Below are 27,323 nucleotides of genomic sequence, written 5' to 3'. Positions count from 1 at the left end.
CTTGTCCCATCTCAGTGATAAACAGTGAAACATTTATATTTGCAAGCTGCCTGACTAGTAATTTCTCTAGAAAATGGTTCTGAAATAGAGCACTCTGCTCATTTACAACATGAACTCCTAATGTTTGAATTTGGTTCTTAATTTTCTTAAAGTCAGAAAGGTCGGGGCATGATTGGTTTCTTTGGATCAGATTTCAGAATTCCAGCTAGGAAGGGAGTTCAGTTTGGCCTTTCCCAGTTTCCCAATAATTTTCTGTAGCTCTGCATATACTGCACAGAGTCTACCTCCATCCCCAGAAGACCTAGTTCTGTTAAAGCTGAATAGCACTTCTTATCTGAAGTCCAAAGTATAGCCCCGGTGACATTTCTGTTTCATATTCCTTTAATAAATGTTTGGTCTACAGCTAGATAATTGCCTGATACAAGACATCACTTTGGGTGGTGCTAGTTCTTTGTCACCAGTGAGTGGACACAACAGGGACTGCTTAATCAGTTCCAGTATTTTGATTTCATTTCATCTTAAGCCGATAGGAAACTCTGGGACAGATACATTTTATTGTACTAAATGAGATACTGAACATCAAGGCTCTAGCAAGTAAAATGAAAAAATAATTATCAGGTAATGTGAAGTTATGGCTTGTCTTATACCAAGGTCTTTAATAGCATGCCTTGGTATGCAGTGTCCTTAATGAACTTCTGAAACTTCAGCAATCACAGTCTGTTCCAAACTGTGTTTCTGTTCTTTTTGGTTTGGATGGTGGAAGTTATAATTGAGTTTTGTTTCTTTATTTAAGTGAATTTAGTAACAGTGAAAGGGATTAGACTGAAGGCCCTAGAAATGGATGTCTTCAGGCAGTGTTGCTCACTGGGCACCCTGTTGAGCCTGCTAACAAGGTTGTCTGTTATGTTGTACTGCTGGGGGTCCTTTATGAGTGTGTGTTCATAGAACTTTATTCGTATTTGGTCGCTACCTGCTGAAATTGTTTCATATGCAAAACTGTAATGCCTTATATTAAAGGTGCTCCAGATATGGTATTTGCCCACTTCTTCCAGAAAAAAAAAATAGTTTTATGTATCTTTGTGATTGATGGCTCCCTTTGCACAGACTTGCACCTGCTTTAATACATATTTTTAAGGTAATTTAGTATTTGGTGAACACCTGGATGAAGATCATTTTTTCTAGGACAAAGCTCACTTTTAATTAAATTATCCTAGAGAAAACAAACAAGCAAAAGCATATTAAACTAAACAAATATTATGACTGAATGTGTTCACAGGACTTTTGTACTGGTTTAACTTAATCTGATTTAAGATCATAACTTGAAATCACTGCTGACTGCATGTAGAGAAACTGTGTGCAATCTTGGATTCCTGCTTTTCATGTTACACCCTGGTTTGCTCTGTTAGCTCATGTCAGTGCTTTCATTAATTCGTGCCTCACATTGGACACAATACTCAGTGGCTGAATTTGACAGCAAACAGGACTGTCAAAATTGAATAGGGAGTAATTGGTTGTGGGAGCATTCTTATCTCATAATTATATGAACTTTTAAATTTTGTAAAAGGTATGCAAGTGACCAGAAGCCTCTTTTCCAGTTACAGTTAAATACCTATGTAGTACAGACCCCTACAACTGGCTCTTGTGTTTACAGCTGCTAGATACTGTACTAGTGCCCTATGCTTATGACGGCCCAAGTTTTTAACTATTGAATTTGCTACCTTATAGATATTTGTTATAGTTACTATGCCTATGTCATTCTAAGAATGGATTATTTGGGTTGTCTCCTTACAAACTGATAAAATAGAGTGGGATCCAGAGAAGCACTTTGGATGCCTCCAGCTTGATGCCTGATCCAAACAGGGTGGTTCCAGGCAGAATGGGACATACTCTGTGCAGTGACTCTGTGCTGAATGGGGAGTCATGTGACACACATCAGTAGGAAATGCTGACTGTGTCAGCCCATCTGAACTTCTGCTCTTCCGTGATGCAGAGGTGCAGCATTGAGACAAACTCATAGATACTGTTTGTAATGGAGGTCCTGTGTCCTCTTCTTAGCCCTTGCCCAAGCAGGGATTTATTTATTCAAAGCAAGGTGATGAGAGGAGGGGGCATGCTGATGTCTGCTGTTACAGTAAGAACCTCATTTCTGGGTTTTCCTCAGCTGCAAGGGTACTGAACTCAAGCCTGTTGTCAGGAGAGCAATCTGGTCCGAGGTTATAGAGGAGTCTGGGCACTCCCCTTCCATTATCCCCTCCCAGCTCCGAGTGGTCCAGATTGTCTTGTGTGTATGTTGAAATGGGAGAGGTCTGACTAAAAGTCAATAGCAAGAGCCATCGTGTAGAGGGTAACTTATGGCTTTGATCCTGCCGTCCAGATTCAGTGAAACATGACTTTCTGTGTTTGTATGTTTCTGATGAGCATTGTGTACTTTCTGGTGCACAGGAGCAGCAGAGAACAGCTCAAAGCATGGAGCTAAAGACCGAACCCAGAATTTCATCATGGCCATGAAGGATCGCATGAAAATCCAGGAGCAGAACAAGCCAGAGATCTTTGACTTGATCAGAGATGTGTTCCGTGAGAGCAAATTGACACATGCTCAGCAGATGAAGACAGTGAAGCAGAGTGTGCTTGATGGCACCTCAAAATGGTCAGCAAAGATCACGATCATGGGTGAGTGAGGAAGGCATGGGTTCTCTTGGCCTCGCTTGGGAGCCTAAGGTAAGAGAGAGTTAGTGTGAAGCTAGAGAGAACAGAGAGGAAGGGCTTCTCTGACCTGTATCTCTTTCTGCTCAGTGTACAGGCAGTAGGTGGGCATACTCCTACCCCAGGCACTGTAATGCACCACGAGCTGAGGCTCATCAGAAAATCTCTCATGAGTGATATTCCTGTTTCTCTGGCCATTCTGAGCTGCTGCTTCACGTGGTGTGCAGACACATTGTCTTAATGCAGGGTGGCGATAATTCTTCTTTTTTCCTTCCAGTGGTGTGTGCTCAGGGTCTGCAGGCCAAAGACAAGACTGGGTCCAGTGATCCATACGTAACCGTTCAAGTGGGTAAAACAAAGAAGAGGACAAAACCAATTTTTGGGAATCTGAACCCTATATGGGAAGAAAAGTTTTACTTGTAAGTGTTCTTACAAGGAGACTCAGCCCCATTTTGCCTGTTTGTATGATCTGTGCTTCAAGTTATGTCTTCTTTGTCAGTATGCATTCCCACACCACCTGTAATGTATGGCGGTTTCATTACCGCTCAGCATTGTGTGTGCATCTGGAGGACTGATGTTTTTAACAGTGTATGTAGTACACACCTGTCCATCTCATCTGTCTCGTGTATATATAAATTGTCTGCTCTGTGAACACTTTGATGTTTCTAGAGAAAGCTGAAGAGAAAGGAAAATCTAACTCTGCAACTTAGTTCCTGGCTAATAGATGTACTTTCAAAATTATATGAAAATATGAAAGAGTAAAGTTTCTATAAAAGACTAAGCAAACTTCCTGTGACCTACTACTGGTGTTTGACCAACAAAGGTTAAAGGTAGTTAGTTGTCTGTGACACTACCAGTCTCCCCATTTAGTTCTGGAAAATCAGTGTAACAATAACTTGAGGGTTTATCTGCTTTCAAGATGAGCAATGTATCCATGTCTGAATTGACAGAAAAAGCTGGAGGCACAATTCTTTAGATATCAAATACTCTCAGAAGGCTGAAGAATGTATTATTCCATCCTGCTTCTATTGAATAAATAAACAGTACCCTCAATTTATCATTGAATGTGTTATTAAACAAAATGGAGACATGAAATCCAGCAAGTGTTTTCTGAAGATTCTGGATGATCTCATTCAACCTCAAACTTCTTTATTTCCTTTAATGTGTAAGCTCTTCCCTTGTACCTTCTCTCTCTTTCCTTTTTTCTTCCCTGTTTTTTTACTAAACTGCTTGGGAGGAGCGTGCTCTGCAAACTGAAATTTGTTTGTGTTTTAAAACCAGGCTTATATCAGCCCTGCTTTGTCTTTACAATGCACAGTACAAACAAAAGTATTTTTAAAGTAGTTTTGAGTTCCTTATTTATGCCGGAAAAAAATCTCAGTGCTATTTTGAGCAAGTAAGCTCTTGGCTTTATTCTTAGTTTAATCCAAGGTAACATTACTGCTTGGTAAGTAGTAAGTATGCTTAGGTGCCATTTGGATAACTCTAGTCACAATAGCAGTAAGTGTGCGTGGGAACCTTAAAGACCTTGATTTACCATGCCAAGTAGTTACCATGGTATTTGCAGTGTGTTCACTTCTAATTTTAGGAGCTTCAACAAATACTATGTTTAAAGATAGCACAACGTGATAAATGTCACACTTTTAACGGTGCCGCTGTTTAGATTTTATCGCCATGTCAGTGATTCAGCAGATAATATACTATTGGGCATTAGAGTTGATGCTACTTTCTATCTTGCCTATGTCTAGGTGGTTGTTTTAATTGCTTTGGAATAGCAGGAGGAGGTGAAGGAAATGAGCACAGTATCCTGATCAATGGCAGGAGAGCATTCAGTACTGGAATCAATGTGTCATTTCATTAGTAGCTGTCAAAGCTCACCTTATGCTGGATGAGAAGAGAGTCATTTAGAAGTGTATGCAGCACTGGTCTTTTACACACCCATTTTGCATTTACACACTCTTTTGCATTTATAGATCTTTTTTCAGCTTACAACTCTTAAAATTGCTGAAATTTTCTACCCCATAATCAAATGGAAATTTAAATCAACATATGCGGGCCAAAAATACCCATTACTTACCAAGCTTTTTTAGAAGGGATTGTCAGGACAATAAAGAGATTGTAAAATTTAAAGGGTTGTGTGTGTGTTTGTTTCTTAGAATTAAGTTAAATTTGTTACAGTGGGAGAAAGGTGTGCTGGTAGTTATGTCTACTGCAAGGTAGGCTTTCAATATGAAAAGTCTGGTGTTCAAAATGCTTAAACATTTCAATGGGTGCAAGATATGTGAGTAGAGAGAGATCAGGTCAATAAATGATGCACGGGTTAGCAATTGCTGTTCCTTTTCTGTTTGGCTTGTCGGACAGACTTGTTTGTAGCTGGCATTCATTAGGTGTCCAGTGTCTTTTATACAATCACAATTCCAGTGTATTTTCAAAGGTACTTTCAACCTGATCTAGTTGAAGATGTCCCTGCTCACTGCAGGGGGGTTGGGCTAGATGACCTCTAAAGGTCCCTTCCAACCCAAAACATTCTATGATTCTATGATATAGAGCCAGAAACATGTGTGCATCAGTCGTTATAGCACTATTATTGTAATCCATGGCATGAATTGAGGCGGACTATGTACAGCCGAGTGATATAATTCTTTCTACAGACTCAGTAAAGTTTACTAAAAGCAGCTTAAACAAGTTTTAAAATTAAGGCTGCAGTAACATATTTCAAATAGTTTTTCTGTGCTTATTTACAGTGATGAATGGAAAAGTATATTAACTTAAATACCTCTCCTTAAATATGACTTTTATATATATTTTCAGAAAAAAATGTTGTGGTAGGCTTGACCCAATTTGGAAGTCCAGATTTAGAACTGTATTTTAGAAAAGACAAGGTTGAAAACACTTTGGGTTTCCATTATAAGCGCTATTTAGGTCACTACTAGCCTGTGTCACTATAGGCATCTGCATAGATTAATGACCAGTTCTTGGAGCATATTCATGTTGTCTGAGCAAGTGATTTGCAGGTCCTGTTTCTTTCTGAAAATTATCTCTCTCTATATTTACATCTTTAGCTTTAGGAAATGCATTGTTATAAAGAGATTTTTGTATCTTTCATTGGAGTTTGAAGACCTATGAAAATATAAGGAGTTGATCTTTCTGCTCAGTTCAAAGTTTTGCAGGCTTGATGCAAAGACTCTGCATATATGGTACTTGGCAGGATGAAGCTTGATGGGGGACTCCAGCCATTGCTGCAATACAGAAATGTTGTTCTGTGAGCAAGGAAGCCTGCTTCCCTTGATTTTACATCCCATTTCCCTTCTGCAATAATCCCAGATCCCTTTCCTTATAGCTATGATGGCTTATAGGTAACCTCCTTCATTTGACCTGTAGATTTATCTTCTGTGCCCTCAGCTCTCTTCCCTTGCCCTTAACTCTGGCTGGACAGAAGGTAGCATGTGTCCTACCTCCAGTTGGTTCTGAGTTGTCTGGATCGGTTGGTACATGAGAGCCTGTTAGCTGCAGACTTTCCAGGGATGGCAGCTGGTATGGGTTTCTCTTCTCCATCTAGCTGTAATTTTTCACAAAACTTGTTGGAATGTAGAAGCTTTGATAACAAGTCTGCATAGCTCTCATTTCCTTAGGAAACAGCCCAGTAATATTAGAGGGAAGATATTTTTTAACTGTTCAATGCAATTAGGACAAGACTTTAATTCTTCATTTAGACATGTTTTAGACTATCAGTAGAAAATACAGGCTTTCAAGATTTTAATTTTTTTTGTGAAGGCTGAAGCTGAGCATCTGTTTGAATGGGTTACAATGGCAGCCAGTGCTTAGGAGAATAAACTTTTGACCACAGGACAGAGTTTCTGTTTTAAAAGGAGAGCCCTGGGTTCATTTGGAGGCTGCTAACGTGTACCTTTTTCTTCAGGAAGTGTCTCAGTCTTTAATGACTGTGAGCACTAGAAGTTACTGGATTCAAACAGGACTTTTTCTTGGCTGTTTTTCTTGGCCTAGGCACAAAATGACTCCTTCATTTTACAGTAATATCCCCTTGAAGTTGTGTTGTCTGACTACAGCTGTGTCTGAAGCTTTGAATGGTGGGTGTGAAATCATTGCCTGGAACAGATTACATTGTCACTGAACAGTTTGCAAGAGGCGTGTTTATTCTCTCTCACTGCAGAAGAGTAACTGAGTTAAAATAAATGCAGTGCCTCCTGCTAGCAGATAATCAATATTTTACTAGGACATGCAGAGCCCCACATGATACGCATTCCTGTTAATCCTTTGGGAATGGTGCTATTGCATAGCTAACCACTGGGTTGTCACCCAAAAGCTTCTCTTCAGTTCCTCAATTTTCCTTTCAGCTGCTGAGCCTGTTATCAAGCTCAGCATCTATTGGTTATCTCTGTGGTTATATGTGACTATTCCAGAGTTGTTTTTTCAGACTTCCCCTTCTGAGACCACTGTGTTTATAAATGTCACTAACTCTGCACCCTCAGCCTCACTTCACCGTGTGGCAGGGGCCATTCAGTTTGTCTCACTTTCTTTATTCTCCAGGTACTGCAGATACTGAAACCAGCACTGATAAAATCCCACTTGTTTCCCTGCTCAGTTACCAATGTGAAACTTAAATTTGAACGCGGAGTTGATGCCTTGTGGCAAGTGCCTGTTGGGAAGCTAAGTTAATGTAGCTAAGGATGTAATGCTCAGAATCACTTTATCTGCTCTTTGTAGTTAGGAGAGCTGCATCATTCATTTGTGCAGTTGGTGTTGTAGCGTTGGGTAGCAGAAAAATGATTGTACTTGTTCCCCTAAGAAACAAGCTTCATGCTAGTAACAACAGAAGACTCTGTTCTTAGACAGCAACAACTGGATCTCAGGGCATATTCTTGTGCTGCCATACTTAACTTCTAACCTGCTAAAGATTTTAGCCTCGTTCTCTTAACACTCTGATTTTGCCTTCAGTGTCTTCTCTGCTATCCTTTTTTCTCCCTAATAGAGGAGACTTGGCATTGTTTAAAAATTAACCTGTCCTGAGAAGTTTTCTGCCTTCCATTCCCATTGAGGTTGGCCACAACAGAGCTGCCAGTTGGGCTCTGCCATTTCAAGACACTTCATTTGAACCACATCCAAATCTTCCTGCTTTTTCAGCCAGACCATTTCCCAAAGACAACTTTTTTTTCTGCTCCCTTTGTGCATGTTGTTATAACTCTTTACTGGGCTTTCTCATACTGGTTGCTACAACTACTCCTTCCTTTCCAATTTTCCAGAAAATTGTTTTGCTTTTTTTGGAGCTTTGCTTATCAGAAGCCAAAATGATCGCGGGTCCTAAAGTCTTGTTGATCTGTTCTCTCCTGTGCATTTTCCCATCTCCTGCAGTCTCATCCATTACTTCTGCAAGCAGCTCTGCACTTTTTTTCTGTCTCTACCACTGCATGAAATGTCCTCTGCGCTAGACTGTGAAACTTTACAGTCCTTTCTTGAGAGCTGCATCTGCCATGGTGCAGAAAGGAAACTGCTCACAGAGTATGACAGTATATTCACTAGACTCTCTGAACCTTTTTTTTTTTTTTTTAATATCGAAGCACAACAAAACTACTTAATTCTGGGCTTGACAACCTACTTTTAAATCTGCAAAATATTGTTGCTGCCTGTGTTCCCTCACTTCCACTGTTTGTTCTTGCTATGTCTACTTGTTGCTTTTTGTCTTTATTAGCCTGTCAGCTCTACAAGGCAGGGGCTGTCTTTCTCTCTAGGAGCTGCCAAGCACAGTAGAGTCCTGATTGGATTTGGGGCCTCTGGGCTCTCCCATTCTTCAGGCACAAAATAGGAGAAAACAACATAATTTAAGAAAACATGTTTGTGTGAAATGGGCATATTGAGTGACAGGGTCATGTTGGCATCCCACCTCTTTAATCTGCACAGTGCATTTTAGAGATGCACAGTCTAGGTCTCACTGCAGCATTAGTGGAATGAAACTGAGGGCTTAGTGTGTCCTGCAGGGTTAATGTGTTGATAACACCTTTCCTGAGATGACAAATTGATTGGGAAGAAATGTCCATGCAGATGTAACACAAATGGACCTTCAAAAACCCTTATGGGTATTTACCAGACTCTGTTTCTCTTCATAAGTGTAGATTCACCAGCATGAGCTAATAGTGTCAGAAAGTTATAGGTTTTCATTTTGGCACTCTCCATACTCTAAACTTATGATCTTTATGGTGGGTTGCTTTATTTTCTGAACTGCTGGACACACAGTTTTATAGGTGTGCTTTTGTATCTCTTCTGGTAGAACCTCTGTAAACTTTCAATGTTGCCATAACTTAACAAGGCTTACGACTTCATTTGGCTTTAGTGTTCCTGCAGTGTGGAAGTTAAGCAACAGTCCTGCAAATGTTGATAGCACAAGCAGGAAATGATTAGCAAATTCAGCACAAATGTCATTGGGTTTTCTGCCTCAAAGTAGGAATCACTGGCTTGAAAGTGGTGTTCTAGTCATTTTTAGATAGTTCTTTTTCTTTCTCTCCACTTTTTGGAGGAGACAAGGCACATGCAATACTCCATCCCAGACCCCTGACCAATTTGGGCCAACCTTTGCAGATGGGCAGAGGTCTCGAAGCTAAGAATCACTTTCTAAAATTTTCTTGTGGAAGTTGGAGCTAGATTAGAAGGATACAAATTATTAACTTTATTGTAGGAGGTGCTATAATGTAAATTCAGCAGTTGTCTGTTCTGTTTAGCCACCAATATACCAATTAGCGTGTGTGTGGACATGCCACTATGTGTGCAGATCAGAATTAACAACAGATTCGTGTGCTTCCCTTCAGCCCAGTTGCTAGCTGGGCATGGGAAGAGGCCAAAGTATTGACAGCGCAGGGGACGTGTGTGGGGAACTGGTGGTTTGGGGCTGGGGAAAGCCAAAGAAGAACATGGCAGAAGAGATGGAGGTAGAGTGGAATAGAGAGCAAGTCAGCAGAACCAGGCCCTGCTGCTTCCACTGCTTCTGGCAGAAAAACTTAATGGAAAAAAAAAAAACCCCACAATTTATTCTATTTTAATTTTTCTTAAAAATTTGGTGTGCTGTTTCCTGAAAAATGTTACTTTATTTGGTAGCTTGAAGTGTAAAAGTAAGTCCTTCATAAAAATGGCACTACTGCAAACATCAGGAGAATATGGATATAAAAGAGACAATTTCTGAGCTACAGAACAAAGGGAACCTGGTTTCCAGTCCCTCATACTCTGAAATGGGCCTGAAAGCACTTGGTAATTTCTTCCCTGCAATGGGGTCACAGAGTTTCTTCTCTCTGTGTCCTCTTGGGAAAGCTGTGGGAGCTCAGCTGTGGGAGACTGGACAGACGTATGTGTGCACACAGATCATGAGGAAATCAAGCTTCACAAAAATGTAGCAAGAAGTGGGACTTAGAAATGTGCCAGCTCCTGTATTAACAAAAGGGAAAGTTTCTAGCAGCAGAACGTTAGCCACAGTCTTATGGAGTTGTGGTGCTGTCACAAATTGAAAGCTATTTCTCATTAGTTAGAAAGCCTGTTATCAGTTAATATAGCCCAAGTTCCCCAGTATTCATGGTTCTGTTTTGGGGTGCTCTGTGGAAGGTGAACTGGTGTTGACACAACTGTCTTGCTTCACTGAAGACAAGGACTGTGGTCCCTACAGACTTAGATTGTGATGTTTTATGGGTAAGCCACCAGCATAGAGCTTTCAGCTGCTGTGAGCAAGTGATAAGGCATTCTCTCTGGCATGGGAGCAGCATAAGGAATACAAATTGAGCAGTCTCTTAAAAACAACAGAGAAAGGTGTGGTAAAGTAGAAGCTTCAGTAGCTCAATAAATGCTACTGGAAAGTTTCCTGTGCCACTTGGCTACAGCAGCATAACTCATTGCTAAGTGAAGGATGATAGTCAGCCACTCCAGGAGCGTGGGATGATGCATGTGGGACCGCCTAAGGTAGATTTAGGTCTAAACGGCGAATGTTTTCCTAAAGGAAAGAGCAATTTTTTTGACCATTGGTAGCAAAGAAACAAGATCAAAGCTGTCCTAACCAAGAACTGGCGCGCCAGAAGGTGAGGCCTGAAGAGGTCAGGAGCTAACTTGCTGGTGCTTTGTAAATGGCACTGTGTGCCAATCTGTGTTTTTAGGCACCCACTTCTGAACACTGAGCCTCTACAGTACTGCCAGGATGTACATTAGTGCACCATGTCAGGAACAGAGGATTTCTTTTATGTGCTTATGCTGTGTTGCTGGTAGATGCAGCAACACTCAGATAAATTTGAGAGCTACAAAGAGCAGCAGTCCAAGCGTTCCCTGCTTGTGCATGGTTTTGTTAAAGGAAGACATCCTTGAAGTAGAGGAGGAGGAAGGGGGGAATAAAGGTGGGAGAGAAACATTGAATGTTTTTTCTTCTGAACTCTAAATACAGCTTTGCACAGCAAAGGTAGGGAGCAGGGATGCTCTCTGCCCGAGATCAGAACTGCCTGGAATTGCCTCTAACTTTCTCCGTATAATTCCCAGCTATTCCTCTGTGCTGGAAAAATCAGTAGGAGCTGCATGGACATCTGTTAAGCAGTCCTGAATCACAATAGTGGCAATAGGAGCACAAATGATTTCTTGGCAGGGAGCATGCGAATACCAGTCACTGCTACATCTTATTGATTGGGCTTAGCAGATCTCTTCTGGCCCATTTCTTCCTTCTCCCTGTTGCTTAGCAACAGATGCAACATGTTAATGTTAAAAAGGCTAGAAAACAGGCCTTCAGCAGAAGCTGCCAGTTTTCATAGGTTTTATTTCCTTGAGAGCAGACATTTGTAGTGGTTATGGTGAGTAATCACCCTTATGGTCTCATGTGAGTATTCAAATTGCTTTATTGCATTGCATGCCCTGTAAATGAGCAGAGCTCTTATAATAAGGTTCTTCTACCCACTTCTGACATCCAGGAGCCTGTTTGTGTCTACAAAAGGTATCTGAACACCTAAAAAGAGAGGGAGGCTGCAAATTCTGCCTGTGCATTAGGCTGGAGGGTGCAGATTCAGCAAACAGTAAACTGCTTTTTTTAATGGAAATGTCTTTACTGATCTGCCCAGGGCACAAAGTATCTGTCTGAGCTGTGAATAATAGGCAGAATCAATTCTAGTAATTAAATACCAACTTTGCAACTACTGTATCCCACCCTTTCTTCCCATGCACAGGCAGTGTTTGTATCATCTGATTGTAATGTATTGTATGTTAATGCACTACAGCTTTGTGACTATCTTGAAGTAAGAGAGCTACCTACACCTGATCTATTTATCTTTTCTAATAAAAGATCATGAAGGGTGTTTGTCATGGGCCTTGACCGTGCTATCCTAGACACTGCACATGCATAAACACAAGTAGCCTTTAACGCTTGCAGCTGAACAGAAGATCATTGATGGAGAGAGCTATCAGAAACTAATGAGATGCTCAGTGGCATTTTTGGGGTGTGTAGGCTGAGTTTGCCAGCCTAGGTATCACCAGGCTTTTGTGGGCTTCACAGCAAAAGCAACAACAGTGAAGAGAATTCCCAATTTCGGGGAGCTGCTGCTGAGAGTGAGGAAGAGCAAGAAAGTTGCAGCCACTTAGCAAATCTGAAGTTGGTGGTTGCAGTCGGGGCAAGGCAGCCCTTCAGCATGCATATGAAGTGCAGTATCTACCATGTCACAGGAGCGTTGAGTGCACCAAAAAGTTGTTGTGTGGTTCCTACCAGATGCTACACTTTTAAATAGGCATTTGTTTATATTTTGTTTATGCATCCCTCTACTGTTAGATAAGTGGGTCAAGAGAAACGTGAAGCATGTAGCATAGAAATATCAGCCACATTATGTGCTCTTCAACATTCCGTTTGTGTCATTTGTAGCGAGTGCCATAATTCTTCTGACCGGATCAAAGTGCGAGTGTGGGATGAAGATGATGACATCAAGTCTCATGTCAAGCAGAGACTGAAACACGAGTCAGATGATTTCCTGGGGCAAACAATCATTGAAGTCCGTACACTGAGTGGAGAAATGGATGTGTGGTACAACCTTGGTGTTGTTGAAGCCCACAAGACTTCAAGATGCATGATGGTGCTGTGGAGCAGCTTGCAAGGCTTTGTCCCAGTTACAATGAAGAGGAGGAGCATAACATGTCAGGCGCATGATGGGTTTTCCCCTGTCAGGCATTGGAAAGTCCAATGGATAAATGCTTGGAGCAGAGTTGGATTCCACCTGTGCTGGAGACATGTTTCCTGTCCTGTGCCCCTTTTTTTGTGCTGGCACAAGAGTTTTACAAGTTTCTAAGAGTTTTACAAGTCCCTAAGACCTGCAAGTGCACTGCACTGGACTGGGAAGTTGTTGAGACATTTCCTAGTGACCAAAATAGAACGATGTAGAAAGTACTGACAAGTAACCAGATGGTGCTGAATTGACAGACATAGTAATAATCCTAGGAGGTCCAGAAACTTCTTGGTAGCGGCAACCAACAATTCCTAGGAGCTCAGGACTACAGTGAAGTCAGGAACAAATTCCATGTCAGCCCTGTTCTCAGAGAAGGGATCTGAGCAACATCTTCCTAACACACTGGCATTTTGACGCTGGTCTTGGTGGAACCTTTTCTTGGCTGTATGTGTGACACTGAACTCCCTTGCCTGCTGTCATATGAGTCTTAGTCTAGAGAGGTTTGCGGTATATTCCTTGGTGTTTCTAGTTCAGCTGACTGAATCCAAGCCCAGGGACCCTATAGCACATTTGCTGTCAGAAAGGCTGGCTTACATCTAGAAATGTACATAGTTCTAGCTAAATGTGTCATATTGAGGGTGTATCTTGGCAGTTGTTTTGCTGATGTCTACTTAGTGTTCATTGTTTTGAAAGAAAAAAGTCAGTTATCTGATCACAAGTTCAGCCTGAGCTTCCAGCAATTTCTTTTCCAATGTTGTCACCCCAAGATGGCTCTGCTCTGAACATGAAAAATGCATATAATTGATGATGATTTTTCCTTTTAGAGAAGTGAACAGATAAGTCTGCAGTGTCCAGGGCTATTCGCCTGCAAATCAACATGGAGATCAAAGGCGAGGAGAAGGTGGCTCCATATCATATTCAGTACACTTGCCTTCATGAGATAAGAAGTGGGTTCAGCTCAGTCATCACTGTGTTCCTTCTGTCTATTGAAGAAGCAATTTTCTGACCTTTATTTCCTTGAAAAGTTCCTCCTTGCCCTAGATGAGCTTGCTTTTCCCATGCTCTGCAGGCCTGGAAACATGCTGAATCATCAGACCTGCATTTGTCAGGAAGGCAAAGAAGGCTTTAGGCTGTTTCCCCCATGCTGAGGGCTGGCTGGCTCAGTGTCCCACTGTCACAGCTGTGCTGCTGTCAGGCAGAGATCAGGCATTGGTCCAACTCTGAGCCCCTCACGAGTTTAACATGGAGAAACCTCTGAATTTACCTGAACGATGTTTTCAGCATGTACTATACCTATGTCTGTCTTTAGAGAAGGCCTACTAAAACGCTTTATGAGTAAATTCTGATCTGCTTTGACTCTGGCCATTGAGCAGTGCAGATAACGGTGGTATAAATTCCTCTGTGCTGCTGCACGAGTGTATAGCTGTGAACAATTATTGGGGAACAGAAGATAAGCTGTGGTTACTGGGTACTGATCTGTCTCAGGATGGACTAAGCTGGGCAGGTAGTGCTGTAGAAGTTGGGAGAAATCCAAAGATGACTTGTGAGAATGACTAAAGGGAAAACCCTGTCTCTGAGAGATTCATGATGCCCAGTATCAAAGAGAAGGCAGGTGGCAGGGTCAGTCTCTAAGTGCTTTAATAGGGAAGAGTAGTCAGAGCCCCTTTCACCTGACACATAAGAATATCATGAGGTCCAGTGAAGTTTAAGCAAATTCAGATTAGAAAAGAAGAGCAGATGTGTCACAGGGAGGAATGTTCAGCTACAGGAACAACATATTTATCCAGACGCTGGGCTAGATGAGCCCTGTGGTGTCTTCTGGCCTTACCAGGGAAGAGACAGATACTAAGCTTAGGAGAACATCAGTTTCTTTTAGTAGGCTGTGCTGTGTCCTTCAATACACATTTCTTGGTTGTTTTAATTCAGTGACTGCTTCTGTTTGGTAAGCTGTTTCGGTTTTTTTCCTTCTGAGCATGCATGATTACTTGCTGCCTCTCTTTTTTGCAAATATGTCTCAAGTATTGCATTCTTTCATTTATGTATCATAAAATGAAGATGATTTACAGCTAGAATAATTTAATCAGGAAAAATAGTAGTGTAAAGCAGAGTCCTTTAGCTCCTAATTAGATCATTAGTCTTTTGCATCCCTTACTACAGAGCGCCAGCTGTCTGAAAGGCTGATGAATCTGTAAGTGATGTGAATTTGAGGATTACTGAGAAACCCACTGAACTGAATGTGCAATTTCTGCACAGCAATGGGAGCTGAAAGCCTTTCCAGTGTTAGATAAAGTGAAAGGTTATGATGAATAATAATGCAAGTGTCTAGTTGTTAAGAGTGATCTTAAGGATGTCCTTTTCAGGGGGGAAAAAAAAAATCTGTTTGGACAGTTCTGCTGTATAATAATAATTACAAAGCTGATACAGAGCTGTTACGTCAGCTAGTTTAAATAGCTTGTCCATATTAAGTCATTTCTTTCTGAGGACAGAAATGTGTAGGTTTTGGGAAACTAATTAGTCTGTGATTTCACTGCATTGAAGCGCTCCTCTGCATCATTCAGTGTCTAGTGGGTAAAGTTGTAGGCATGCATGTGAAAAATTCAGCTAGGAGCACTTGAGAAGAAAAGCAAGTCAAAGCAGAAAAATACATAGTGGGTAGGGGGAAGGAAAGAGGGAGGAGAACAAAGAAAATTGTGTTAGTGCCACCTTCTCGGCAGTTCCAAGCTGGTCATGAAACTCACTGGGAGGCTTCAGCAGCCTTGCATATAATTTCATTCCTGTTTCGTATTTCAGAACCTCTTTCACCATCTCACAGATGTGCAAGGGAATGGCGTGGTGAAGATCCCCAATGCCAAAGGAGATGATGCCTGGAAGGTGTATTTTGATGAGACAGCTCAAGAAATTGTGGATGAATTTGCAATGTGTTACGGCATTGAGTCGATATACCAGGCCATGACGTAAGATGCATTTCATGTGGTCTTTAGTGCAGATAACAGTCACATCAATTAGTAACACTGATTAAGATTTAGAAGATGAAATGTGTTGGTAATGGAAGGCTTGGCAGTGACAGCTGCTCCTTATGGGACTTACTGTGAGCAGTAAGAGACTGGCTGTTTCTGAATTACTGGTTTCCTCAAAGTCTAGAAATTAGTCTGACAAAGTGCTGGAATTAAGCATCTGGGCCATTTGTGTGGGCACCTTTAAAACTAATTCTAAGCAGATGACCATACTTTATTATTGATAGCTCATCCATTCCTGTTTTAAGACTCTCAAATTTCTATTTGAATGCTCTTCTATTAAAAAGATATTGTCCAAGGATCCCACTGACGATTTCTGGTGATATGAGAAGGGATGAGGTTTTGTGAAAGTGTTTGTCCTACAGGTCTGTTGTGGCAATTGATATAGTCCTTTGAATTCACTAATTTCCCTGTTGGTGCTGCTGAAGGCATTTATAGGAAGTTTGAATAATGGAGCCACTGATTTGTCCTTTTTGGAGCTAGGCTAATGCAGTTCTTGATCTTCAAGAGTGTTTTCCTTGTCACTCTACTTTTATTTGGATTTGGGATCAGCCGTTCTTCCTCTTAAAGACTAGTAGTGCTATGCTTAGCTCATTTCTTATTTCAAATGTAATAAACTATAGCAGACAAAAGTGAACTTTTTCACGTTAGAAGCTGAAAGTTTTGGGGTCTGGGTCCTTGGATGATTTATGATCTGTACTTATATCACCTTGCAAGCAACTTTTCTGCCTGTTGACTTAAGCCAAAGTGGAAAAGAATTGGAAGGTACCTCCAGAGGTCTAGTCCCTGCTTATAGCAGGGCTAACTTGGAAGTTGGACCAGACTGCTCAGGGCCTCTTTCAGTTTGTTGAAAAATTCCAAGGATGGAGATCCACCACCTCTCTGGGCTCCTGCTCTCAGGCTGTATTACTTTGGGGAAGAAACTCCTGGTTGAAATCCAAGTTGGAAAATCCTGCTTGGAATTTCCTATGTTGTAACTGCTGCATGTTGCTGCTTGTCTTATTCTTCCCTCTAAAAGGATTTTGGCCTGGCTCAATCTTCTCACTAACCCTCCCCTCTCTGTTAAGTAGTCAAGATGTTAATTAGATACCTACTCCTCATGCCTTCTCTTCTTCAAGCTAAACAAAGCCATTTTATGTGTCTATTTACTGCATGCCTAAATGACCAGTTGGTACATAGGTATCATGTAGCCAGCAAGTTAACATTCAGGCATCAGTATCATGTTTGTCTGAAATACTGACTTGTGAATTCCTGTGAAATTCTCTCACTGGAGCCTTTTTGGTTATAATTGTTTGTTAACTAGCACAGAAGCTAATGTCTGTGATGAGTCCCTTGGGGAGAAAGCTAAATTTAGAAAATAGTTCCCAAACTTAGGTTGGGAGCTCAATGAGGATTCCTGCATGGACTGCTTAAAAATGGCCCAACTCTCCTGTCTGTTGGAATGAACTTTACTTGCCATGTGTGGTGGTACATCTCCCCCCCCCCCCCCCCCCCCCCCCCCGTTTTTCTGTTCTGTTTTTCCCCCTTTACTTCGTCTGCTTTACAATCTCAGGAATTCCAGGCCGCAGCTTTTGTGTAGCGAGTTGGCCAGTTAAGCGCCCCTTAATTGTACTCCTACATGGCTGGAGCAGAGAGCGGCTCTGTTCTTATCAACATTCATATTATGGCTAACAAGGGGAACGAGAACAAACAGCTACCCCGGACAGCCTTGAAACAAGGTGGTATCATCACTGCTGGAATTCCATCAACAAGCCGACCTGAATTGTGGCTCGGATGGAAATTTACTGGTGATTAAAGTCAATCATCTCACAATCCTATAAACGGCAGTCCTAAGTGAGGCCCTTTGAGCTCTCCTGGACTGCCGCGGGCCGCACCAGCATCTCCCTCTGATCGAAATGTCTCTCAGAGTCAGCGAAAACTAGCAGATTTCGAAAGTCTGCTGCCACCAAAACTCCATTGCCGGAGATCGACAACGGAGCCTGGGCTGCTGATATTCTTCACTCCTCGAGACTCTACTCTTGCCCGTTGAGAAATGCCAAGGCATTAGACGTGAGTATTTCACTAAACTCGAGGGGAATTTTTAACAGGTATACTATTTTCATATATGCATTTATAGTTGTAAGTGTGCATGCATGAATCAATTTAAGTAGTTTTGTAGATGTATGATTTAATTTTAAAAGGAGTTTTATATTGCTGTACTATTCTTATAGCATTACTCTCCTAAACCATTGACCAAGTCTGAGACTAAGAGTGGGCCCAGCCGCACCTAGGCTCCTCTCTGAGAAGGAGTTTAGAAAGCAAGGGGGTCCATTCTGAACCTCCTGACTCAATGGGAGCCCCCCCCCCCCCCCTTGCCTTTATTCCATATATATGCAATGCTTTTATGAATCATTTTAACTCGTCGTGATTTAATTCTCTTTTATGTGCTTCTATGTAGTAATAGAGTGAACCTTGCCATCTTCGAATCTGTAACTAAGTCACTGTTTTGATCAATTTTGTCTAATCACTTTATTAATCATTGATGATTGAGTGCTATTGAAAATATTATAATCAAATTCTGCAATTTGCTACAAGTAAATTCTAACTGTTACTAAATCAAACTGTGTAAAGTCACTCATTCATAGTGAATTGACATAATCAGCAGGATTCACAGACCTGCATTCGTGACAATTTGGCGTAGTTGGCAGGATGGCAAGCAGTGTCACTGATTACTTAAAGGTGCATGGGATAAGTCCAAGCCCTAAATTCTCAGACGAATGGGCTCTTGATAACTGGGATAATTGGGAAGCAGTGGAAAAACAGCTAAAGGTGGCCAGAGGGAATATTAAAAATGGTAAAGGAAAAGGAATTATCTGTAAAATGTTAGGCACTTGCCTAGAAGCTGCATGCAAAGACAAAAAAGGATTTAAGAGAAGGGAGCAGGATTTAAAGGAAGAAATAGCAGGCAGGAAGGCAGCTGAATTAATACTGTCGCTACAAATTGAACAATTACAGAAACAGCTGCAGAAAGAAAAGGAGGAAAAACAAAAATTGGCAGAAAGGGTCGAGATGATGCTCGTGCAAGCCCCTGACTCCCTCGATATTGCACAAATTAAAAAACTAATTGTATCTCCTGAAGAATGGGATGGAAACATCTGGGGTGACCTTGACAATAACGATACGGGGAAAGATGATTCCTTACCTCCTCCAAATACCCCTACATATGTAGCTAGGCCTATTATTAAAACAGAAGAAACTACTGGGCCTCAGGGTGGAGTAGGAAATCGTACCCGGAAAATAACCCCATTTGATCCAATCCAGATGGCTAATTTACAAGAACGCTATGGCCGTAAGCCAGGCGAAACTGAAACTGAATATTTATGGAGAGTATGTTTAACTGGAGGGGACAGAATTTTACTAAACGGTGATGAAGCCGGTGTATATTGAGGCCCTGGTGTCTTCTTAAATGCTGGCCCCATGCCTCCAAATGATCCCCATTCGATAACCAGTAGAATGGCATACTGGGCCGGTGGAATTGATGCATGGGAAAGAGGAGAGCCTCTGGTAATACCCATTAAGTCCCTAAACGAACTCTCCACAGTGATTACAAAAGCTGCCTGTGTCCAGGCCATGTATGATCGTGGCATTCTTGACAGTCCTACATCAGCAGTCGTGAATTATGAGATACTAAAACCCCTAATAAAGGGAGCCCCCGCTGTGCTCAAATCCTACCTTATCGCAAAGCGAGATGAAATAAGGGGGAATGCAGAGTTCAATGCCTTATTGGACATGAGGGAGGTTGCTGACGGACAAGAAGGGGCCTTAATGCGCAGAGATCTCCCCACCTGGGTAATATTAATGCATGACATTGTAAAACATGGGCGAGAAGTGGGATGGAGTAATCAATCTGTTGAAACTGAAAATCCTAATCATAACATCAGACAAATTAAACAAACACCCCAAAATAGTTCCCAGGAACTGAAACCCATAAATTGTTGACCTAGGGTTCAGAGGTGGAGAGCAACCAGGACAACCGGTTATGGTTAATTTACCACAAACTGGAAATGTGCCTATGACTCTGACTAAACCTCGTGGCACACTTGCTTGGAAAGCTATTGATAACAGTGGTACAAAACACAGAATTACTACTAGGTAGATTTATCCTGTATCATAAAAGGGGTAACCTGTTCGGACTCTCCCCACCGAAACAGTTTTTTTTCTCTTTTCTCTCTCTTTTGCAGCACCCTGCAGGATGGCGTATGGAAATGCCATGTTCATCTTACTATTCCAAATCCTAACAACATTGCTCCTCTTAGCCTGTGATCAAAGATCTATCACCTACCCCCACTGCAATTGTTGAAGGCTAAGTCTGAAACTTAGCTAACATCGTAGCAGGAGCCGGCAAGTAAAAGACACTTAATCATCCTTAATCAGAAGAACAAACATTCAGCATCCTTTAACCAAAGTCATCCCAGAGCAACTAGACCTTGAAGAATTGCTGAGAAACTGATAAAAGGGAACATCCTACCCCAGCAGGTGCTGGAAAAACTGGACGATTGCTGAAGAACAGTAACGGGGAAAGGTAATTCCGGCCGGGGGGATCACGACCACTGACTCAATTTAGGACCAAAAAGATTTGTGTCCCCCCCAATAAGGATCATGCATGCTAATTTACGTAGCAAGCAAGGCTAATTAGAATATAGTTGACCAATAGCAGATAGCATGGTAATTACTAATCCTGTAAGTTTTGTGTATAAATAAGGTGCAGAGAGAAAAAAAAAAAATTGATATCTTGACTGAGTGTGTGGATTGGATTGTTGCACATGGGGTAATGAACTCCTTTGTGAAACAGCAGAATGAATCTCACATTGGTGAGAAAACTGTTGCAACATAGTGACCTGAATCAACTGCTGAAAAGAATTCAGATCAATGGACAAAAGACTGATTACTATCCATCATGACACAGAAAGGATACATCGCATTCTAGAACAGGTCAGAAAAGACAGGGAACATCACTGGTGGGATACCCTATTCGGATGGTCACCAACGGCAACAGGGACCCTGAATCAACTATTACACCCAATCAGCAGGATTCACAAACCTGCATTCGTGACACCATGTCCCATAATATCAGACCTCTTAAGTTCTGATTCCCCCCCCCCCCCCTTATGTCTAACAGATTTTCTTTGATTGTTTAATCATTTCACAAGCCTGAATGCTTCTGGCATAATTTTTGAGATTTCCTGCAGGAGGGTTCCTTGCACTTTAATGAGAGCAGTTAAATAGGAAAATGCAAATGAGCGTGCATGCTTCCTGCAGGCTGGAAGGGTTAGCCCTAAGGAATCACATATCAGTGCAGCACAGAAATACCAGTCTGTGATCTTGCTGTGCTTGAATGCTTTGCAATTGCTGCTGCCTCATGTCACCTCAGAACCTGTGGCTGCCTCAAGTAGCAGCAAATTATATCAATTTCCTTGTGTCAGGCTTGGTTCTAGGAATTGGCATCAGGACCCAGGGTATCACCTAAGTCAACAAATAGCTGAGAAGCTATTTTATGGTATGGAAAGGGCTGTATTAAAGGGATTTTTCTTGTTTCAATCATATCTATTGTTTAGATGGCATCTTTCTGAAAAACTCAGAGATGCTGGAGATTTACAGAAAAGGAGAAAACATAATTTTCATCTGTTCAGGGTGCTAACTAGAGTAAGGGGGGCTATTAAAGGGATAGAGTCAAGTTGTGCTACACAAGAGACAAGAATGACTTAAAGAACTATCCTTTTGCAGGCATTTTGCATGTGTCTCCTCCAAATACATGTGCCCAGGTGTGCCAGCTGTGATGGGCACCTTACTTGCCAATATCAATGCTTATTATGCACACACAACTGCCTCCACAAATGTGTATGCTTCAGATTGCTTTGCAGCCTCCAATTTTGGGGTACGTTTGCATGTTTGGTGATGTTACAATTGGACTTCTGTAATTTGCCCACAGTGCTTCTGCCTTTCAATAAATAACTTACTCTGTTTAAGGAACATTAAATCTGTGAGGAGTTGAAGCGGTGGAGCTCTTCTAGACTAGAAAAAGAGCATGGTTTATTGTCCTCATCACACATTTTAGATATTAATCAGTATAATGCATTGTGATGTTTACTCCTCATGTTCGAATTACACTGGAGCACAGATGGTATGGAAATGAGCAAAATGAATTAAACTCTGCATGGTGATGCTGTTAATATACTATGCAATCTGATCGTTTCAGAACTTTGTTTTTAAAAACAGCAACTGCATTAAGAAGAAAAAAAAGTCTATCCCCCTAATGGCTCAACTGTTTTTCATATAACGTGGTGGAGTTGAGCATGCTGGAAAAGTATTTGGAAAAGCTCCCACTTCCCATCAGACTGAGAATAAATCAATTGAATGAGGAGGTGTTCACAATGCCAAACCTGGGCATGACATAGATGGTATAGAATAAGGGGTGGATACTGTCCTGGTTTCAGATGGGCTAGAGTTAATTTTCTTCCTAGTAGCTGGCACAGTGCTGTGTTTTGGATTTAGTAGGAGAAGAATGTTGATAACACACTGATGTTTTAGTTGTTGCTAAGTACTGCTTATGCTAGTCAAGGACTTGTCAGCTTCCCATGCTCTGCCAGGTGCACAAGAAACTGGGAGGGGGCACAGCCAGAATAGTTGATCCAAACTGACCAAAGGGCTATTCCATACCATATGATATCATGCTCAATATATAAACTGAGGGGGGTTGGCCAGCAGGCATAGATCACTGCTCGGGGACTGGCTGGGCATCAGTCGGCAGGTAGTGAGCAATTGCATTGTGCATCACTTGCTTTGTATATTATTACTATTGTTATTATATTGTTATTATTACTACTACTATTTTACTTTATTTTATTTCAATTATTAAACTGTTCTTATCTCAACCCAGGAGTCTTTCTCACTCTTACTCTTGCGATTCCCTCCCCCATCCCACCGGGGCAGGGGGATTGAGCGAGCAGCTGCATGGTGCTTAGTTGGTGGCTGGGGTTAAACCACGACACTGGGAAATTGGGGTTTCCTATTCGAGCCCGTTGTGTGATCATTGCAACGTACTTACTCCACGTAGCATCAGCTGCATGATGTGTAGAGGGGACCCTCCCTTTGAACATCCAGCCCAGCACCAGCAGTCGGGGTGCCAGCAGGAGCTGTGCTTCAGTACCAAACACTTCCGAAGAAGCTCGAACCCCTTCATATGCTGCCAATATCTCTATCTCAGTTGGAATATAGCGAGCTTCGGATCCTCTGTATCCCCGACTCCAAAACCCTAGGGGTCGACCTCGAGTCTCCCCTGGGTGCTTTCTGCCAGAGGCTCCAGGTAGGGCCATTCTCCCCGGCTGTGGTGTAGAGCACATTTTTAATATCCTGCCCTGCCCAGACTGGTCCAAGGGCTACTGCATGAACTATCTCCCGTTTACTTTGTCCAAAGGCTTGTTGTTGCTCAGGGCCCCATTTGAAATCATTCTTCTTCCAGGTCACTTGATAGACGGGGCTTACGATCTGGCTGTAATTTGGAATATGCATTCTCCAAAAACCCACAATGCCTAAGAAGGCTTGTGTTTCCTTTTTGCTAGTTGGTGGGGACATAGCTGTTATTTTGTTGATCACATCCATTGGGATCTGACGACGTCCATCTTGCCATTTTGTTCCTAAAAACTGGATCTCCTGTGCAGGTCCCTTGACCTTACTCTGTTTTATGGCAAAACCAGCCTTCAGAAGGATTTGGACTATTTTCTTTCCCTTCTCAAAAACTTCTTCTGCTGTATTGCCCCACACAATGATGTCATCAATATACTGCAGATGTTCTGGAGCTTCACCCTGTTCCACTGCTGTCTGGATCAGTCCATGGCAAATGGTGGGGCTGTGCTTCCACCCCTGGGGCAGTCGATTCCAGGTGTACTGAACACCCCTCCAGGTAAAAGCAAACTGGGGCCTGCACTCTGCTGCCCAAGGGGTGGAGAAAAACGCATTAGCGATATCAATTGTGGCACACCACTTAGCTGCCTTTGACTCCAGCTCATATTGAAGTTCTAGCATGTCCGGCACGGGAGCACTCTGTGGCAGGGTAACTTTGTTCAGGCCACGATAGTCCACTGTTAGTCTCCACTCCCCATTAGACTTTTGCACTGGCCATATGGGACTGTTAAAGGGTGAGTGAGTCTTGCTGATCACTCCTTGGCTCTCTAGTTGACGAATCAGCTTATGGGTGGGAATCAGGGAGTCTCAGTTGGTGCGATATTGCTGCCGGTGCACTGTTGTGGTAGCGATCGGCACCTGTTGTTCTTTGACCCTCAGCAACCCCACAACAGAAGGGTCCTCCGAGAGACCGGGCAAGGTGGACAGCTATTTCATTTCCTCCGTTTCCAAGGCAGCTATACCAAAAGCCCACTGGTACCCTTTTGGGTCCTTGAAATACCCTCTCCTAAGGTAATCCATGCCAAGGATGCACGGAGCCTCTGGGCCAGTCACAATGGTGTGCTTCTGCCACTCGTTCCCAGTTAGGCTCCCTTCAGCCTCCAGTACAGTGAGCTGTTGGGATCCCCCTGTCACTCCAGAAATACAGAAGGGTTCTGCCCCTGTATAGCTTGATGGCATTAGGGTACACTGTGCACCGGTGTCCACTAGAGCCTTATACTCCTGTGGATCTGATGTGCCAGGCCATCGAATCCACACAGTCCAGTAAACCTGGTTGTCCCTTTCCTCCACCTGGGTGAAGGCAGGGCCCCTCTAGTCCTGGTCATAGTATTCGTTACTCCCTGTAAATGTGAATCAGAAGTCCATTTATTAAGATCAGAAGTAAGCTCAATCAACCCTTTTACTCTGTCTGGGGAACTGCTCACTGGAAACTGAAGCAGCAGTTTTCCTGGAAGAACCCCCTTTTGTGATTGTTTTTTCTCTGCAGCTCACCTACCTGTGCCTCTAGGGTCGAGGTGGATTTTCCATCCCACTTGTGTACCCCCTATATCCTCTCTTTTATTAGAGGGATGCTTTCTCCTAATGGCTAAGATACTGGTCCATACAGGTGGGGAGCAGGATATATCATCTTTGAGTTGCTGGAACTCTTGGGACAGTTTTTCAGACAGTCTTTCCACAACCAAGATGAAGGCCCATAGGGAGGAAGAGAGACTATCTTCATATTGCCGCAGTTGGCCAGCCAAGTTATCCACTGTTCCCCTCAGTGTTTCCAGGTCATTACTGCCAATGAGTTTACATGCGACGATGGTGCGCTCTGTACAAACTTCCACCACATGGGTCGTGGGCACTGGACTTCATCTGGATCTTTTGATAACTGCTCGTTTTTCAGGCCATCATAAATCACCTCCAGCACAGCTAATTCTATCAGGTACTGGATACCTCTCTCCATGGTGGTCCACTTGCTTGGGTGACATATAACATCTTCCTTGAGGGGATACCTTTCCTTCATGGCTGACAGGAGTCGCCTCCAGAGGCTGAGGGCTTGTGCCCTGTTTCCAATCGCTTTGTCAATGCCCCCTTCCCTAGAAAGGGATTCCAGCTGCTTGGCTTCCCCACCATCTAATTCCAGGCTACTGGTCCCATTATCCCAGCATCGGAGCAGCCAGGTGACAATGTGCTTGCCTGGACGATGACTGAAATCTTTTCACATATCTCGCAGCTCACTCAGGGATAGGGATCGGGTGGTTACCATCTCATTTATGGGTTCTGCCTTTTCCTCCTCCTCGTCTCCTTGTGATGGCCCTGGTTCATCTTCATCCCTTACTAAACGAGCTGGTTTTCTTGTGTATGTTTTCTTCTGTATAGGGGCAACTGATACTGGCGCGGGTTGGTTCTCTGGTTTAGCCATAGAGCCTGTCGCAGCGGTTGGAGTAACCACAATGCCTGTGGTGGGGGTTGGAGTGGCCGCAGTACCTGCGGCTGTGGTTGGAGTAGCTGCAGTGTCTGTGGTCTTGTCATCAGATCCAGAGACCTTCTCTTTCCCTTGAGGGTACTGAATAGTGTTGAACAGGGCTCGACAGGCATGGGCCAGTCCCCAGCATGTTGCAATGATTTGTGTCTCTCTGGAGTTGCCAGGGTGACAACATACTTTTTCCAAATACTTTTTACTAGTTCTTCAGGATTCTGCACTTGTTCAGGGGTGAAGTTCCAAAACACGGGAGGTGCCCACTGCCCTAGGTACTTGCCCATACTATCCCACACACCCTGCCACTCATAACTATCCGGCCTTGGGGCAGATCTCTGCATGATATTCTTAAATTGCTTACTAACCTTCATCAAAACTGAAACAGTATTCCCAAGAAATAGCAACAGAAGTATCTTAACTGCCCAGGGGTGTTCAAGATACTGAAAAGGTATTGTAATGAAGGAGGAAACATCATAGAAGAAGGTAGCGTAGGTGCCATTCTGTATTTCCTCCACAAAAAACCTCTCAGAGGAAGAGGTATAATTGCTAATTTTCTCCATGAGGTGGTATCCGAAGTACAGTAATGGCTTCAGTACAAAACCAAATACCAGATAATGCTCAAGGTCAGTGTTTTAATAACAACTCTCCCAGGCAAAACATTACTAATCACTACAGAGCACAGCAAACTGCAAAAGCCAACACCAATGTACAGCGAAAAAGAGAGCATGGTGCAGTTCAGATGAACTAATACTGAGAACAGATGAATCAATATTGTGACTAGCAACTGTTTACAGATATAAATTCCTTAATACACTCTGGTTAATCTGTTGTTATCTCAAACCCTTCGTGCCCCACATTGGGCGCCAAAAAGCACTGTCGTGGTTTAGCCCCAGCCAGCACCTAAGCACCACACAGCTGCTCGCTCACTCCCCCTGCCCCAGTGGGATGGGGGAGAGAATCAGAAGAGTAAGAGTGAGAAAGACTCCTGGGTTGAGATAAGAACAGTTTAATAATTGAAATAAAGTAAAATAGTAATGATAATAATATATAAAGCAAGTGATGCACAATGCAATTGCTCACCAGCCAGTCCTCAAGCAGCAATTACCACCCCCCCCAGCCCACTCCCCCAAGCTTATATACCAAGCATTATGTCATATGGTATGGAATACCCCTTTGGTCAGTTTGGGTCAGGTGTCCTGGCTGTGCCCCCTCCCAGTTTCTTGTGCACCTGGCAGAGCATGGGAAGCTGACAAGTCCTTGACGAGCATAAGCAGTACTTAGCAACAACTAAAACATCAGTGTGTTATCAACATTCTTCTCCTACTAAATCCAAAACACAGCACTATGCCTGCTACTAGGAAGAAAATTAACTCTATCCCAGCCGAAACCAGGACAGAGGCACTGAACGATAAATGCTTATCTTGTCAGATTGGATCTTACAGGGGACTGAGTGGTTACGATAACTTCTTACAGGGAAAAGTGCTCTTTTTGCCTTCTCAGTCCATTTTATTTCTCTGGAGAGGTTGC

At 42.6% G+C, this 27,323-nt stretch overlaps 1 pseudogene; it reads left to right on the top strand.

Moving 5' to 3' along the window:
• Nucleotides 1-27,323, top strand: part of LOC142596445 (protein unc-13 homolog B-like) — a 164,967-nt pseudogene that overhangs the window by 62,080 nt on the left and 75,564 nt on the right.

Source organism: Pelecanus crispus, chromosome W (assembly GCF_030463565.1).
Source record: "Pelecanus crispus isolate bPelCri1 chromosome W, bPelCri1.pri, whole genome shotgun sequence".
NCBI lineage: Eukaryota > Metazoa > Chordata > Aves > Pelecaniformes > Pelecanidae > Pelecanus > Pelecanus crispus.
The sequence above is the reverse complement of the archived record's forward strand: the minus strand, read 5'-3'. Positions and strand labels throughout refer to the sequence as shown.